At 41.9% G+C, this 16,763-nt stretch overlaps 1 protein-coding gene across 1 annotated transcript in view; it reads right to left on the reverse strand.

Annotated features, from left to right (window-relative positions):
• LOC124775081 (nose resistant to fluoxetine protein 6-like) overlaps window positions 1-16,763 on the reverse strand; it is a 365,609-nt gene that overhangs the window by 133,637 nt on the left and 215,209 nt on the right. The window lies entirely within an intron of this gene.

The following is a 16,763-nucleotide window of genomic DNA, read 5'->3' on the forward strand; positions in this document are numbered from 1 at the left end:
TAACCATAGTTATTATCTCATAGACTTTAACAAACTTCTACACCCTCATAAAAGTATCGCTATTTCTTTTCAGACATGCAACTGAAAAGAAAAGAGGGCAATAAAACTACTGACAGGAATAATATATAGAAGAATGGAAAAACTGGTGGAAGCAGACCGCAGGGAGCGCCAGTTTCGATTCCGGGTATAAATAAGAACAAACGAGATGATACTGACTCTATGATTTACCTTAGAAAATAGTTTTCAAACGTGACTCATTAAACTGATGGTCGGAAGTTTCTATGTCATATATTTTGTCTCGGTCAGTATTATTTGAATTTCTCAGTCTAGTCACCTCTCATCTTCAAAACTGGTAGAAAATTCTCTCATATATTACGCTCTTTTCTTTTCAGTTGCATGTCTGAAAAGAAGTAATGCTACTTTGATGGGAGTGTAGAAGTTTGTTCAAGTCTTAGAAGATAGATTCAAGAAAGGCAAACCTACATTTATAGCAATTGTAGACTCAGAGAAAGCTTTTGTCAATTTTGAGTGGAATACGTTCTTTGAAGTTCTGAAGGTAGCAGGAACACAACATGGAGAGATGAACAGTTATCAACATATGAAGTTACGTGGTCCCATAGATCTTTTCAAGTCTCAAACATCTATAATGTATTTATGTAGTCTGAAGCGATGAATGAAAATGTGTATCCAGGCCGTGATCCGATCTCGGGTCTCTTCCTCACTATGAGGCAGACACGCTAACCACAACGCTAACATGGCGCCGAATGAAAATTTGTACAAAGACCCGCATTCGAAGCCGGGTCTCTTGCTCGTTAGGCAATTACGCCCTTGAGCAACAAGTTAAAATTTGTACAAATGCTGGGATTCGAACCCAGGTCTCCTAGTCAGTAGGCAGATACGCTAACCACTATGGCGCCGTGGCGACGAGTGAGAATTCGTACCAAGGCCATAATTTGAATTGATATCTCCTGCTCACTAGGCAGATGTACTAACCATTAGGCCACCATGACATAGTGATTAGCGTATCTGCCTAGTGAGCAGTTGGTTTGGATACCGACCTTGGTACAAATTCCATTAGTTACTTCAGTCTGCATCAATACATTATATTTATCTACAACTTACACATAAAGCAGACTGTAATTAACGGGTGACAATTATTGAACTATATGGAATAAAATCTTCATAAATTCCCAACTGTTCGCGTTAAGACGTTCAAACAGCAAAGTTGGCCGCAGGGCTCGATGGGAATTAGTATGTGCTGTGTGGGTTTGTTTAGCGACGAAGCCCACTTTCGTCTGGATGCGTTCGTCAATAAGCAAAATTGGCGCGTTTAGGGGACTAAGAATTTGCATTTCGCGATCGAGAAGTTTCTTCACCCTCGACGTGTGACTGTGCGGTGTGCAATGACCAGAGTAATCGGTGCGATATTCCTTGATGGTGCGGTGACTACCGAACGGTACGTGAAGATTTTGGAAGATGATTTGATCCCCATTATCCAAAGTGACCCTGATTTCGACAAGATGTGGTTCATCCAAGACGGAGCTCGACCACATCAAGGCAGGAAAGTGTCTGATGTTCTGGAGGAGCACTTTGGCGACCACTGGCGTAACCCAGGGACCACTGGCATGGGTCTCGATTGGCCGCCGTATTCTCCGGATATGAACACATGTGCTCCTTTTTGGGGAAAGGGGGGGGGTACATTACACACAAGGTGTGCAGCAATAACCCCTCTCTCTCTCTCTCTCTGGTGAACTTCGCGAGATTACAGACCATATACCTATATGAGGCTGTGTTAGAAATAATCTAACTGAATTAGTGTCCAGTTATTTCCTCCACAAGAGCCGGCCGCGGTGGTCTCGCGGTCCTAGGCGCTCAGTCCGGAACCGCGCGACTCCTACGGTCGCAGGTTCGAATCCTGCCTCGGGCATGGATGTGTGTGATGTCCTTAGGTTAGTTAGGTTTAAGTAGTTCTAAGTTCTAGGGGACTGATGACCTAAGATGTTAAGTCCCATAGTGCTCAGAGCCATTTGAACCATTTTGAACCTCCACAAGAACACGTTTTACTTGTGAATTGTGTCGTTATGGAAAATGTGATTCAGTCTAGAGGCTAAATTATGTAACTCTCACACAATTTTTTAGGCGCTTCAGTCCGGAACCGCGGTGCTGCTACGATCGCAGGTTCGGATCCTGCCTCGGGCGTGGATGTGTGTGATGTCCTTAGGTTATTTAGGTTTAAGTATTTCTAAGTGTAGGGGACTGATGACCTCAGCTGTTAAGTCCCATAGTGCTTAGAGCTATTCCACACACAGTTCTGTTACTGACTCTGTATACACTATAAGATAGACTACGTATCCGTTCACTTGTCCCTGTAATCATCAGCAATCAGGTGACTACTCGTGAAAATGTGGTAACATGGCTAAGTGCAATGTAAATGTAGCCTGCGTAGTTTGACAGGCGTCGTATTCAGTTTTGCCCTAGCCGCGAAGCTTTAACTTTACTGCTCGGAGCCCAGAAACTAATGGCCCACGCGGCGATTTACGCGTTGCATCGTATGAAATACTAAATTACGTAAACTCACTCTGAAGAAAACAAGGCACACGCATTTGTAACACTTCCCCTCAAAAGGCATTCAAAATACAGGCAACTGCAGCAGCATGAATGTAAAGGGAAATTTAAATAAAAGAAAAATACTTATAACAAATGATGGGCCAACCAAACTTCACTTTACGTTAATAGTTCACTTTCAATAACTTTATTCACGAAGCAGAAGTTAAGGAAATGAAATGAAATCAAATAAAAGAAAACAGTTTTATAATAAAACAAACAATTTACAGTCAGAACTGCTCAGTTTCGTTAATCTTTTACTGGGAAAAGTGCACAGCAGTCCAGCTTGTCAATTCATTGTCAGAGATGGCCGGCGGTGGTCAAGGAAGGCAGGATTCGGTTACGATTGTGGACGGGGCCGTAATCAGTTACTATTGGTTGGCTTTTCTTTTAATCACACACAAGTTATTTAAAATCAACAATAAATTAAAACAATGGCAATAATTTAAGAATTGTTTCACGGCTGAAGGCGTTAAGGGCAATAAATAAAGAACTGATTAAACTTGCTGCAACTTACAATTACAGTTATTAAAATATAAAATACAAGTGACCAAGGTCTTAAAGCTAGCTGCAAAAATACAATTGCCAAATTAAAATTTCAAGACAAGCAACGACACACACGGCTGGAGGCCATAATGGCAATAAATTAAGAATTGTTTCACGGCTGACGGCCTTAATGGCAATAAATGAAGAATTGTTTAACTCGTTGTATCTTACAAGCTACAGTTATTAAAATATTGGAAACAAATCACTAAGGTCTTAAAGGTTAACTGCTAAAATACAATTAGAATTTTAAGACAAGTAGCGACAGTCACGGCCGAAGGCCTTTTAACGCCAAGAATGGCAGTTGTTAAAAAAAATTGACAAACATACTGTCAAACAGCAAGGCAATAACAATAGTTAATTTAAAAGACAGGCAACTGATCACCAAACAGGTGAGACAAATGATGGTAACTTGGTAATAAAATAATAACACAACAGTAAAACACAAGGGCTAGTCACAGACGGTGCTCCAGGAATCGACCTCTGAGTAGGTCAGGCTTTTCGCGAGCGATGAGAAAGGCAGCCAAGAGTTGCATTCTCTTCACAAGATGGTAACTCAGACTAGTGGCAGTCTAAAGAATCTGCTGAGGCTACCTAACGTCCGATAACCAATGCAACGATGAAACACCACGCGAAAGCCGGAACCGACGGTCAGCACTACGTCCTCAGAATGCTGGTTTAGAGCGTCCGAAAGGAGAAAGGAACTACTACTACCAGTGTAGAAGAAACACCAACCGACCTACAAATCAACGAAACTGTCAAAACTACACGCCTGACCGGACAGCAGCGGCAAGGCGAGGAAACGTACACTGCCGTTACATACACTAACCTCCAGGGCAGGTCACTGGGGCGCTAGCGGCCACCAGGCAGGAAAAATACTGTTGGTTGAACTTAACAAATAGTAACACATATAATGCAGCAATTAGTTACAATAAGGCGAAGGAAGCTAATTAGACCCACCTTCCCCAAGCACTCCACTCGTTGCTCTTCGTCTTGGCGACACTGCGAGCAGCAACACGAACCCAAGTCACTGGAGAATCGCGAGATCTCACAATGGTGATTTCACTGCTAGGATTAAAATCCACTCAACTTAATGCTTGTTGGATGCGATTGACGACTGGGTCGCGTACCCTCGCGACCACAACCCTTACATGCGGCAGTGCATGCGTGCAGCCAGCGGTCCTAGCGTGTTCTCGCACTGCCCTCTTGGCTCCTCTGGAGTCCCCAACCGAACTACTCACTGACACGACCCGGAAGAATAACGACGTCACCCCAAAGATAGGGCCACAGTTACTAAATATCGATAACGCTGCTGCTGCCACTAGCGGACAGGCAACGCTTGCGAAACCAAGTGGCGCCAATCAACACAAGAAGAATAGAAACAACCGCAACCATGTCAACTAAACGACACAGTCTGGCCTCCAGCAGAAGACGGAGCCCTACAACAGCCCCAACGCGAGCCGCGGCACGGCTGAGGTGTATTGAGATGACGGGGTTGGCCTGTGATATTGTCGATGAAGTTATATATTTGTCGTATTTCCACAGCGAAGTATGCTGGTGAAGTCTCTTCTTTGTTATGTTGCATAGTCATCTTCAGTGGCGTTTCATGAGCCAGTGGCTGAATAGACGTCATTGTTGGCGACAATCCACAGTTTCACACACTTATTACTCGTTACACACACACACACACACACACACACACACACACACACACACGCCTAGTTCTTGTATCAGTACGTTATACACTCTTCGTGATAACTTAAGACCGCGATGTAACTATTCGTCACGTTTGCATATGACTACCACAATCGCAAATTCACAGTCAGTTAAACAGTTCTTGCACTTAATCCGCAATTGTAATTATGTTCATTACGACAGTTACGGATTCAAACAGTCGGTTGTTCATTAAGAGGACAGACATATTACACAGTTTCATGGAGCCTTAGCTCGCGCGAAGAGGTTAAATGTAAAAAGACAGTTTCACTCCCACGACAGCAATAACTGTAATGCCTACTCGCCAATCATTGGCAGTACCGGTCGAGGCACATTCCATTTAGCAATACTCACGCTGGAACTTGGTGAGGTTGGCGCCGCAACGGTCCCTTGTCCGTTCACCACGTGTATTCGTCGCCTCCCCACTTTTCCAGCCAAATTTGTTTGCCTGGGAGCTGAATCACACAACGGTCGGCCGTTCGGCTCAGCACGTGGTTCGACAAAGAATGTCCTGCCACACTTTTGGCGCGCCACCCACCGCATGTCTTTGTGCGACCGAGAACGCCGTGCTACACTTTTGGCGCCAAATTTTGCTCAATTCAGGTTATCCTACATTTATTTACATGTCGTAATGATACAGTCGTAGATGAGTCGTGTCATCCACTCACTCATTCCTTCAACACACGCTTTCACAGAACTTGTTCTACTTATATGCCACCCACCCTATTATAATAATTTTGTACATGCATTTACGCCCCCACATACAACCCAGCTCAATAGAACATAATAATTCCTGTTTCGACAGATAGTCATATTCGGTGAACAATTAAATGTACTAAATTACGCATACGTGTAGTGAAATAAGCAAATACTTTTAGCGACACACAGACCCCTCTCACTGAGGATAGGGCATTTAATATTAAACACAGACCAATGGTAACAATATTCCGACGCGCACCTCGTCCTTGTAATAAAGATACAATTCATTTTCCTATACGGCACAAAATCACCATTTTACATCAGAGCACACTCAGTCGACCCAAGTCGCTCTCAGAACAGTTCAGCTAATTCAAGAGACTTTTCCCGCATAACATTGAATGATTTTAAATAAAGGACAGCCACAACACAAGGAAATTAGAAGAGCCTTGTGGCGTTGTGTCAACTTTCCGAACTACCTCCTGAAAGTGATTGGCGGCCTCTACATTTAAACTCATATGTCGCATGACCCAATAGTTGATAACTCTGTGTTCCATTTCTAGTGATTGTTCATTTTGCACACAAGTACGGGATCACCGTTTCCGGTGCTAGCAACCCCAGAAGTTGGGGTCCATCAACCAAAATTTGTTCCCCAACTCAAACGAGCATTTTCACTCAATCATTATGTGGTTCCCACTGCACGGATGAGCTGGATAAGACACCGCCAATCTACTGTAATATTATCCATCACAGCTGATATCGCGAAACATTTTACAGTAAGTCCAGCACTGGCCAATCATGTGACAGCATGTTTTCCTAATTTCAGTATCATAGCTAAACCATACCTCCTCTACTTTGCAAGTATCATTGCAAGCTTTGATAGATGACTGCTCAGTACATCCATTCACACTTCATTCTCGAACACATAAAAAGGGAGCAGGCTCTGATCAGAAAGACTGATGCATTTCTGCCAACGGGAAAAGTCTCTCGAATTAGCTGAACTGTTCTGAGAGTGACTTGTGTCGACAGAGGGTGCTATGATGTAAAATGGTGATTTTGTACCGTATAGGAAAATGAATTGTATCTTTAATACAAGGACAAGATGCGCGTCAGAATATTGCTATCATTGGTCTGTGTTTAAGTATATAATATTAAATGCCGTATCCTCAGTGAGAGGGGTGTGTACGTCGGTAAAAGTATTTGCTTATTTGACTACATGTTTGCGTAATTTAGTACATTTAATTGTTCACCGAATATGACTATCTGTCGAAACAGGAATTATTATGTTCTATTGAGCTGGGTTGTATGTGGGGGCGTAAATGCATGTACAAAATTATTATAATAGGGTGGGTGGCATGTAAGTAGAACAAGTTCTGTGAAAGCGTGTGTTGAAGGAATGAGTGAGTGGATGACACGACTCATCTACGACTGTATCATTACGACATGTAAATAAATGTAGGATAACCTGAATGGAGCAAAATTTGGCGCCAAAAGTGTAGCACGGCGTTCTCGGTCGCACATAGACACGCGGTGGGTGGCGCGCCAAAAGTGTGGCAGGGCATTCTTTGTCGAACCACGTGCTGAGCCGAACGGCCGACCGTTGTGTGATTCAGCTCCCAGGCAAACAAATTTGGCGGGAAAAGTGCGGAGGCGATGAATACAACGTGGTGAACGGACAAGGGAGCGTTTTGACGTCAACCTCAGAAAGTTCCAGCGTGGCCAGCGAAAACATGTTTACGACGTGGGAGCGATCGCCGGTCCAGCGGTAGGCGCGGGCCGGCCCCAGCACGCCGCCTAACGTCACCGCCATAGGCAACACCCCGTGCTGGCCGACGGGGCCAAGGGGTGGCGACGATTTGAACTACTTCTTTTGGAGCGCGGACGTTGTGGCGACTGAATTGGGCGTTGCTGCGATCTCGAAGATGTGTACTGATTGTGTTTGAGAATAAGTGATGACCGTACTGCTTGAAATAAAGACTTCAGTCCCTTTCCCCCTGAAAAATCAAAGGACGTGACTGAGGTTACTATACGTGCACTTTATTATTTGACGCGATTTTGATAGGTTACCAGTGAAAAAAGATAAGTGACAGTGAAAGTTCGTACGTGTGATTGATTATGGTGTTGGGATTTGAACTTGTGATAGACTTTTGTTATGGATGTAATGCAAATGGCTTTCTCGCCGAGAGAATAGGATATCTTGAATAAATAATAATAATAACAAATGATAATAAATAATAATACATAGAAGCACAGTTTTGGAGACATTATAGTGTTGGAATTTGAATTTGGTGCAATTTTCTAGTGGAGGTAGGCCAATAATAATAATAAATAATAATAAATGATGAATGATAATGAATAATAATAAATGATACTGAATAATAATAAATGATAATGAATAATAATGCATGCATTATCTTGTTGGAATTTGAATTTGGCGCCAATTTTTTCTGAAAGGTTAGGTTAGTGGAAGTAGCCCAATTGACCTATTTTCCCGCCAAAATTCAAAATTCCTACCATTTTTATGGGGTTAGGTTAGTGGACGTAGCCCAATTGACCTATTTTCCCACAAAAATTCAAAATTCCCGCCATTTTTTCTGGGGGTTAGGTTAGTGCACATAACACAATTGTCCTATTTTCCCGCCTAAAACCCGCCATCTTGGATGACGTCATCGCGGCTGCCAAGTCTATACGCCGCCATCTTGAATAAATTTGGCAACAATGCAGAGTGGCGTCGTACATAGGTTGCTCTATTACTCCAGTCACGTGGCCCCTCACATTCGCCTGCTTCATTGACGCTTTATTTTTCTTTGACACATAAAATTATTTGTACATTAATACTTGTAACGGAATTGTTTTGAGTAATATAGTGTGCAAGTGCCAAGGGCAAAGAAAGGTGGTCAATTGACTAGCATCTGCTATTCCGGATCGTGACTAACGTAATACGTAATGTCATGTTAATAAATTAGCAAAATATAATGAAAAAGAAATAATATTCAAAAGACACACGTCAAACATGTATAATGATGTACCGGTATTCAGAATATGTGAAATCTGATTTGATTTAGAACAATTGTGGATAGGAATGTAGTATCTCTTTTGACTGGAGAGATAAGTCACGTGTTTTAACCGTGGATGGAGTATGTGAAACGGGTATACAGGTCTTCCGGTGTCGGGTAAAGTGGTAAGGTCCTGTGCTGCCTATCAGCCGTGTGTGCGATGAAGTGTCAGCTTGGAGAGTAGCTGGGTGGGGCATAGTAAATTCAGTGCATTAGCCTACAATTTGATGAGGCGTGTTTACTGCGAACTGTTACATAGTTTTGATGCTGCACCTTGTTATTGATGAACTAATATGGTGTTTAGACAGATTTGGATCAACTGTATAATGTGGGGAATCTGTATAGTACAACGTGTTGGTGGACTGCACGATGCCACTGTCATAAGTTAAACGTGGCCTGTGTACGTTTTGCTTGCTCTGAATGCACCACTATTTCAAATGGTGTTTGTTCCACGCAGTAAACAGTTTAGCCTCTGTAAGGCCACCGTTCTGTACACAAGGGCCGCTCAATAAGTAATGCAACACATTTTTCTGAAAGCAGATTGGCTTTATTCAGGATTCCAGTATAGCATATTATTTTCCACTTTTTTGGCTACAGAATCCTATTTTTCAACGTAACCTCCGCTCGATGCGACGGCATTATGCCACCTTACTGGGAGGACCCTTATGCCCGAATGGCATCACTCTGCCGGTTGACGTCGGAGCCAACATCTTGCTGATGTTCAACAACAAATTCCTCCTTTTTTCAACCGAAATTGGCGGAGAAAAAAATGTGTTGCATTACTTATTGAACGTCCCTTGTAATACATTAAGTTGGCGTAAATAAAACTGAGACTGCATTTCACACTGTTCTCTGGGTACAACATTATCCCAACTAATTGTTACTACTATGTCACTTTATTTACAGTAAAATTTATTTGTGTTATACTATCGTTCATTAACTGTTCCATAGGCTGGGATTTATGAATCAAGTAGATTTCATTTCGGCTTTATGCATCGGCGCGCAACCAGCCCCTTACGCTAATGTAGAGACTGTAATCAGTTTATGATCGTGTGGTTTCCTTCCGAAAGTCGGATGGTAGCAAATCAGTTCTTTTTTACGATGGATTTCATTGTACAGCAAAGTTGCCATACGTCGCAGGTCTCTCACCTCATTCGGGATTATAACAGTTGCAGCACGTGAAGTTGCAGCATCTAGTGTATCACTTCCTTTTCTTTCATCAGCTGTATTTGGTCGACACTTAACTGTGTTTCAGAGCTCTGCCACTAATCTAATGGGAACCATAAACTATTTTCGAAGATGTGAAAACTTTTTGTGATTGGGATCATAAAATAGGACTAAAGCGGAACCTTGCAAATAGCAAGCACTCTCCAAACTTGATCAAAAATTGCATTGCACATACTCCTTCTACGACTCATTCATAATAAACAAAATTCTCTCAGTTTCTTTCGTAGAGATATTGGTGAGTAATATATGTGGACTAACAAGGTGTAGGAAAAGCGTTGGCATTCAAAACAGAACCCCAGTCGTCTCGGAATGCACGTACAGGTACTGCATGGTTTACTAGGGAATCATGTAAAATTCTTCATGTAAAACAGTGTCACGCACAGATAACGGTAATGGAAATGGATCACTGTCCTCCTCCATCGTCGTTACCTGCACATTACACTGTTTTGAATGAAGAATGGCACAAGATTCCCTTGAAAACCCACAGAGTATCCTTCTCTCCAAAGTAGACCACAAAGGCTCAATGATAATGAGATCTGCTGACTAATAGGCAGGAGAGAAGCGACACTTCTTCCTCGTGCTCACAGTACAAGTCCTGTACAGTGCAGAGTAACGATGGGGCCCATGGAATACCACGATATGGTTTCCTAGTTTATTACCGAATCCCCGCCAAATTTCGCTCTTCAGACGCAAACTCGTCCAGGCGACGGAACCCATGTGAAAGAACCAAATGACGTTCTTCCATTGCTCCATAACCCCGGTTTTACATCTACATCTACATCTACATTTACACTCCACAAGCCACCCAATGGTGTGTGACGGAGGGCACTTTACGTGCCACTGTCATTACCTCCCTTTCCTGTTCCAGTCGCGTATGGTTCGCGGGAAGAACGACTGCCGGAAAGCCTCCGTGCGCGCTCGAATCTCTCTAATTTTACATTCGTGATCTTCTCGGGAGATATAAGTAGGGGGAAGCAATATATTCGATACCTCATCCAGAAACGCACCCTCTCGAAACCTGGACAGCAAGCTACACCGCGATGCAGAGCGCCTCTCCTGCAGAGTCTGCCACTTGAGTTTGCTAAACATCTCCGTAACGCTATCACGGTTACCAAATAACCTTGTGACGAAACGCGCCGCTCTTCTTTGGATCTTCTCTATCTCCTCTGTCAACCCGACCTGGTACGGATCCCACACTGATGATCAATACTCAAGTATACGTCGAACGAGTGTTTTGTAAACCACCTCTTTTGTTGATGGACTACATTTTCTAAGGACTCTCCCAATGTTTCTCAACCTGGCACCCGCCTTACCAACAATTAATTTTATATGATCATTCCACTTCAAATCGTTCCGCAAGCATACTCACAGATATTTTACAGAAGTAACTGCTACTAGTGTTTGATCCGCTATCATATAATCATACAATAAAGGATCCTTCTTTCTACGTAATCGCAATACATTACATTTGTCTATGTTAAGGGTCAGTTGCCACTCCCTGTACCAAGTGCCTATCCGCTGCAGATCTTCCTGCATTTCGCTGTAATTTTCTAATGCTACAACTTCTCTGTATACTACAGCATCATCCGCGAAAAGCCGCATGGAACTTCCGACACTATCTACTAGGTTATTTATACATATTGTGAAAAGCAATGGTCCCATAACAATCCCCTGTGGCACTCCAGAGGTTACTTTAACGTCTGTATACGTCTCTTCGTTGAGAACAACATTCTGTGTTCTGTTTGCTAAAAACTCTTCAATCCAGCCACACAGCTGGTCTGATATTCCGTAGACTCTTACTTTGTTTATCAGGCGACAGTGCGGAACTGTATCAAACCCCCTTCCGGAAGTCAAGGAAAATGGCATCTACCTGGGAACCTGTATCTAATATTTTCTGGATCTCATGAACAAATAAAGCGAGTTGGGCCTCACACGATCGCTGTTTCCGGAATCCATGTTGATTCCTACAAAGTAGATTCTGAGTTTCCAGAAATGACATGATACGCGAGCAAAAAACGTGTTATAAAATTCTACAATAGATCGAGGTCAGAGATATAGGTCTATAGTTTTGAGCATCTGCTCGACGACCCTTCTTGAAGACTGGGACTATCTGTGCTCTTTTCCAATCATTTGGAACCTTCTGTTCCTCTAGAAACCTGCGGTACACGGCTGTTAGAAGGGGAACAAGTTCTTTCGCGTACTCTGTGTAGAATCGAATTGGTATCCCGTCAGGTCCAGTTTGCGGTTTCGGCGCCACGTTTTCCTGGTACAGGCATTTGCATCACTGATGAGTGGATCTGAAATTCCAGCTCGCTGTAAATCCTTACTCATGGACCTACCGTCGTGTTATTTTGGTGCTAACAGGAGTCGCGAGTGGAACATTTAGGTTTTCAGTAAATTCTGCAGGTTTCATGCTCTTATCTTCCGTCACAATCATATTCAATGATCGTCTTTCACGATCACTCAGCACATTCAACACACACCTTTGTCTGCGTTCTGACTTAATGGACGTTTTTTTCCGCTTTCCCTGTATGCACTATAAATCTTTGATACGGTGCCTCCTAAAACACCTTGACTACCATGATCACGAAAACGCCCTCCATATGAACACCAACAATTTGCGCACGTTAGAATTCCCTTCGCTCCGATGAAATGGACTCCGAAATAAACATAACACTGTTCTGTCCACCACTAACACTGCCGGCCAAAGTGGCCGTGAGGATAAAGGCGCTGCAGCCTGGAACCGCAAGACCGCTACGGTCGCAGGTTCGAATCCTGCCTCGGGCATGGATGTTTGTGATGTCCTTAGGTTAGTTAGGTTTAACTAGTTCTAAGTTCTAGGGGACTAATCACCTCAGCAGTTGAGTCCTATATTGCTCAGAGCCATTTGAACCAACCAACCACTAACACTTGTAACGTATTAAGGACATTGCACAGGTGAAGTTCTGGTCAAATACAACAGTGCAACCTGCAGGTTTGGCTAGCACACTCATTTATGTTCAGGCATGCGTTTCCCGCAGTTTTTCCGTATTTTTGTCCAATGCCTGTATGTGTCTGTATGAACATGATCGAAACACGTAGAGTTATGTTAAGTTAAACCGAAAAAAATATATAAACCCAAATAATTCTGAAAGGTCTCTGTTGGATTCCTTTCATGTTTAATTTCTTAAATTTGTTGTCATTTATGGAGTAAATTCCTCTCCTAAATTCACTGTGGCGTTTCTGACTATCTGGGAGGAGACTGAGCAGTGGAACGTGTTACTTTTACACATAAACAAGAAAGATCTGTCACACTACTACACTTTAAAGCACAGTTTATATGTAATTCTTATATGTAATTCATGTCACACAGTCTCATACGGAACCTACATCCGCTTTCTTTTATATACTGTATATGATAAGATACTGTCATCCCCCTTCCCTTTTGTGTGAGAGGATGAATGAGCATATGTATTTCTAGTTGCATGCTTGAGGGTAGCAGACAAGCCTGTCTGCTAGAGAACAGTAGGACCAACGTCGGAACAGGTAGCTACGCTTCCTAAAAGCAAAGAGGTTTCTATCCTTAGTATGGTCCTGTCCGTCCGTTGTCATGTTGGTATAGGAAGCTGCCCTCTGGCCACTTCCGTTGGTCTTTGTGAGCCACCCTCAGGAAGCACGCTCGGCAGTAGGGCAGTTGCAGGGTGGCCGTGGCGAGCGTCTGAAGTGGTAAGATCTCCGGCTAAGCGCGTGTCTGTTAAGTCCGTAGGACAATGGATTTCTTAAGTTCAGCCTAACTGAAAATTTAATCACTTTTATTTCGGGTTTAGGTCTAAAATATCCGATGTTATCTTAAATTGCAGCGCAATATAGTTCTCGTGTGAAGTTCAGATTATTTTCCGGTAGTTGCTTTGTTACTACTTTGTGAGTAAAGTGGAACTACGTGTTGATCAGTAACTCTAACTAAGATCAATCTTAAATGCGAATGCTTGTGTGATTATAACGTCTCGTCTTGACTATATTTTCAATATAGCAACTTTTCTTTATGTTCAGCCCACGTGGGGTGTACTTTGCGAGACCACTACCACGTGCTTATATAACTGTTTGACCCATCAGGTTAATAGTAAGACGTTAGTAACCAGTTCAAGGTTTTGCTTTTGTCAATTGCTTTTCGATCTAATGTATTTTAATTATCAAAATTATTGTGGAGTTGTACGCTTTGTGTAAACCAAGTTGACCACGTGGAGCATGTGGTGTAATCATCAAAGTAGCCCTCAGCTATTCTTTTTGCGAAGACTTCACAAAGAGTTAATATGAATTTAGTATACCAGTGTGTGGTAATTACATGACGGACAGGATTGTGGTATGAACGTAATTTCTTTGGGTAAAAAACTGAATCTGTTGGTTGTGGTTAATTTCTTCTTGCTTATGTTTCAATGTTCTTCGTGAGTTATTTTATGAATGCAGTGTCGTATGCAGTCTCCCAATCTTGGCTCCATATTTTATGTGTTCCGTAAGATTACAATCTCACATTTTTCAATCGTAAATAAGGCACCAGCTCAGTTATAACTCACGTATAATATGCTGAAATTTCAATGAACAATCTTAAAATAAATTTCCAAATATAAACTGATTTCTTTCTTTTTATTTAAATTCTCTTTTTATATATATATATTACCGGTTTTGTATGACTATTAAAAGATTATCATTAATGTTAGTCTGCTTGGTAAACCTAGACTAAATATCTGATGAAACAGTTGCCCAGTAATCCACGGTTAACGTCCCCAGACAGATCACGCCTTTTAACCCACTTTCATTGTCAATTAGCACCGATATCAGCATACCAAATTAAAGTTACAACATTACACAGCAGCTAAGAATAAAAGAAAGTAACAACATTACAATTCTTCTTACAACAAGGTTTAAATAGTGAGAGCGCCAAACACACTAATCCAGCTATAAATTCCTCTGTGAAATACGTAACATCCCATAACTCTGTAACTAAATTACCACGCACAACTACGACAGTTACATACAGTCTAAGCGTCCTTATTTTCTCTAAGTCTCGATACTGTGTTATATTTATTATAGTGGGAGTGTTATTCATATTCTAGTATAGACTAATTACGTAGTCGGGACTTGACATTAATTATGGCGTAATTATATATTTAAATTCTGAAATATGATGATCTCCTCACAGGTGCATCGCAATGGATAAAGTTCAAATGAACCACTTTACATTGGATCTGGTGCATCTTTCCACGCGAAAGGTACAGATCTTCGACTACCGCTCATTGCAGCAGTCACGGGACTTGTCAAGTGAAGTGGCGCTGCTTGCAGCTTTTCGTCAACAGCTCATAGAAAGTATTTCCTTGGAGCGCAGTTTCGGTATACATTGTCAAGTCAACAACTCTGTTTTCTCTCATCAGTACCTAGCACTGACTCAACAGCAGTAATTGTCTTCATTCTTTTCCAGTATTAATGGGAGCGAAGTTCTACTTGTACAACATTCAATCATTGCTTTCTGGATGAATAACATTTGCGAAGTTGTCATACATATCAGCTACGCACTAGAAAAATCAGTTTCTATTACAAATCCATTGGCTACTACTTCCCAATTTCCCTTCTTAGCTGATAACATCATCGTTTTGTCTACTGTGGCCTTACTTCTATTTGCAATGAACTTGAGGTATTCTAGACAAGTTTGAAATTTCTATTCGAGAATACACCTCAGGTTAGCAAGGGATGCTAGCATGTCTAGGTATCTGTAAACCGAACAGTTTGACGTAGGAATGATATTATCATTATTATTTTTTTCTTTATTGAATTTCGATTCCCCCTGAAGGGGGGCGGGCTGGCAGCAGCTTAGTACGCCGCTCGTCAGCCTACAGAATTTGTTTTAAAAATATGAAGATAATAAATAATAAAAGCAGGCGATAAAATCGGTAACTTAAATGGTAAAATGGCGGAAAATCGAGGAACTTAAAACATAAAACAAAGGGTTGATGATGCTAATAAAATACATATGAAGCACGGCGACAGTCTGGTTTCTGTTCGCAAGGGATATAAAATTTATACCCAGCGACAGCATGGTTTCTGTTCGCAACACTTGGGAAAGACGAACCACACTGAACATTCACGTGAACACTGCACTAAAAAATTGGCAGAAATATGGTATACCACAGCCTGGGGCAGATGGGGGGGAACCTGGACAGTGAAAGGTGGCTACACTGAGTCACAGCGCCAGAGATTGCGCCAAAGAGTTTTATTCCGCCGCCTCTACTGGCAGTGCTTGTTCAGAAGTTGTGGTGGTTAGTGCTTTGCTGAGAGGATGTCGATAGCTGTACTAGTTGAGGCCATGTCGTGTGCAGTTGTTTTGATGGGCTAGACAGCAGATGTTGTTCGAATGCAAATGTTGTAATGATCAGAGTGTATTTTTAGTCAATATATATGAAGGTAAAAAAAAAAACACTTTTTTAATTTTTTTTTTAATTTCCTAACTAACAATGCCTCTTGGTCACAGGTTCAGTCAACAAAGCATCTGGCTTGTGTTCATGTATTAGACTGTAATTCGGGTTTCTATGTGCAATTATAGTATTTCAGTTTTATTTAATTAATTCAGTGTAAATGGTATTTAAATATCTTGTCTTATTGAGGAAGAACCGTGCCAGATGTGTACGTTGAATTACACTTCCACACACAGAACAGTTACACTTGTGCTTTGTTGTTGCGTAGTTGTTGTTTCGTAGCTTTTATAGTTGCTGGGGACTTAATTAATTAATTGTGGTAACGGAAATTTCCTTTCATTCTTTGTTGTTATTATATGCAGTCAGATTGCGTACTAATACTAGTCAGGGCCAACCGGTTACGAGACTTCGTAGCCGGACATACAGTGACTAAAAAAATTAAAAATTATTTGCATTACATTTATTTAAGCCCCCATGCAAC

The sequence above is a fragment of the Schistocerca piceifrons genome, chromosome 2, assembly GCF_021461385.2.
Source record: "Schistocerca piceifrons isolate TAMUIC-IGC-003096 chromosome 2, iqSchPice1.1, whole genome shotgun sequence".
NCBI classification, from domain to species: domain Eukaryota; kingdom Metazoa; phylum Arthropoda; class Insecta; order Orthoptera; family Acrididae; genus Schistocerca; species Schistocerca piceifrons.